Below are 2,683 nucleotides of genomic sequence, written 5' to 3'. Positions count from 1 at the left end.
TGTGTGTGTGTGTGTGTGCGTGTGTGTGTGTGTGCGTGTGCGTGTGCTTGTGTGTGTGAGTGAGTGAGTGAGTGAGTGCGTGTGTGCGTGTGTGTGTGTGTGTGTGTGTGTGTGTGTGTGTGTGTGTGTAACCTGCCTTTCTGCTATTTTAAAGAAAAACGAGGGATGAGTTGGACTTATTTGTCTGGTAATCAAATTTAACGCCACAATTATTGTCGATTGAGCTTAACTTGTGCTGAACCCAGAATATTCCTTTAAAACACACACACACACACACACACACACACACACACTCAGGACCTTTACATCAACCTAAACGAGAGCTGAAAGCCGCAGAAGTGTCCTAACAGTGTGTGTGTGTGTGTGTGTGTAACGTTGAGTGGGTTGGTTTAAACAGCTCTGAGAAATGATTGGAGTGATGTGACATTTGCGTTGTTCCCAGGGTAAAGAAAACAAGTCAAAGGTTTAACCTTCACTTCCGCTGAATATCACCACATCAGCCTGAACTAATTTGAGTTTAACTTGTGAAAACTCTCCACTGGCCTGACATGGAAAAAGACTCAATAAAACACAAATGAGTTCCAGATGACCCACTGAACACACACACACTCACACGAGAAAGTCTTTCCATATGCCTTCATCCGTTGTTCTGTGAAGCCAGTGTAACAGACGCTTCTCTCTGTGCTCCTGCAGTCATGAGATGTGCTGCTGGCAGATTTCAGAAACATGAAACAAGCAAAATACACCCAACTGAGGGACTTCATCTGCCACATATTGCTATCTGCCTGCTTTTTGTATTGTGTTATCTCTGTGAGATCCAAATAAAGGTGGAACTACAGGATGAAACACAATGGCTACTCATGTATTCTCGATTTTCAGTGATCTGTGGGGCCCTATGAAATCTGTTTTATCTTTTTTATTTTTTCCAAATGCCGTTTTTTCCGTTACAATTTTTCTGGAATCCATTTTTTTTCCCCCATTTAATTTTTTTAAATTAAAGCATGTCTAATTAATTGAAATTATGAAACATTTACAAGTTAACAGTTTTTAACCATATACTTTGTTTTTTGTTATAATTTTCCTGGATTCCAGTTTAAAGGTTTAATTAGATAATCAAATGTAATAATTAATAATCCAAATTAAATGTTTAGTTTTTCTCAAAAATGTTGTGTTATGTACTTTATTATTATAAACAAATTTTCTGGTACTTAAATGATGGCATACAACATTAATTTATCTTCTAATTAAATAAAAATGAAACAAATCCTTTTTAATGTTTTTTTTTTTTGCAAAACGAGGTTTACTGTTAAAATAAAAATAAAATTTGTGATTTTTACTTAAAAGTAAAGTTTTAATAATTGTAATAATAGTAGTAGTAATAGTATTACTACCATTCATGCACACTAAGACACAGAAGATGAATATTAAATAGTATTTTGGAGGTTTAATATCCACATGCATTAGTCCATACTGTCATCTGATTTAAGTGTACTGACCTACTTTTGATCTATTCATTAAAAATGTGTCAAATTCTGTGACATTCTGCTTTATACAGTAAGTTTCAGCATCATGGAAACAATAGGGCCCTAGATCTATTCGTAAAGCTGTTTATTAATTCCAGCATCACTAGATGTAATGAAACCTCTACTAAAGTACTGAAGTTATGTTACTTAACATGAGATGCATGACTTACACCTGCTGAATGATAACACAGGTGTGTTTGTGCCGAACAAACAGCTCATCTTTTCTTCCGAACAAGTCGCAGTGGAGTATAAAGAGCAGCGTTTAGCACAGAGAGCTGAAGTGCGTCTTTGCTCAGGGTTTGGCTGCGTTGGGCCGACGACCCCCCGCCCTCGAGCTCGAGCTCCTGTTAGGATGGAAACCCGTCTGATACTTCAGACGAGCCTGAGAGACAGAAACAGCCAGAGGAATCCAGCAGAAGACCCCCAACACACACACAATCAGGAGAGCCGCGTTCCCCTTCCAGCCTTCCGCAGTCAGACGTTCAAAGCTTCATCATTAAAACTGTGCCCTGGGACAAGAGCTGATCCACCCCCCGAACACCCACCACCACCACGACACACACTGCGCTTCCATTCTTCAAATAGATAGACTGATGCATAGAATGATGGATAAAATGATAGAACACTAGAACTCAATGTTAGACAGAACAATAGAACAACAGACAAGAATTTAAGACAGAAGATAGATAGAATATTAGAATGATTCATAGAATATTAGGATAATAGAATGATAGATGTTAGAACGTTAGATCGATGGATAGAACGATGGAGTGACAGATAGAATGATACATAATGATGGATGAAATTAATAATTGATGACAGATAAAACATTAGAACAATAGACAGAATGTTAGAATGATATGACAGGATAAAATGTTAGATCGCAAAGACGAATAGACCATGATAGATAGACAGAAAGACAGATAGATAATATGACATATAGAATGATGGATTTATAGATAAATAGATAGACAGATTAAATAAAAAATTTAAAAAACTACTACACGTTTAGCTTTGTTTCACAGAAGAAAGAAAGTTCTTCAGCTGATGTTTGGAATGAAGCGAGGGCGAGATTTCATTTAACACCAGATTCAACCAAAATAACACTTTTTCCTCATACGACTCCCGTTCACATGTGTGTGTGTGTGTGTGTGTGTGTG

The sequence above is a fragment of the Sinocyclocheilus grahami genome, unplaced genomic scaffold (assembly GCF_001515645.1).
Source record: "Sinocyclocheilus grahami isolate Dianchi unplaced genomic scaffold, SAMN03320097.WGS_v1.1 scaffold559.1, whole genome shotgun sequence".
In the NCBI taxonomy this organism is placed as follows: domain Eukaryota; kingdom Metazoa; phylum Chordata; class Actinopteri; order Cypriniformes; family Cyprinidae; genus Sinocyclocheilus; species Sinocyclocheilus grahami.
Note: the sequence above shows the minus strand (reverse complement) of the source record.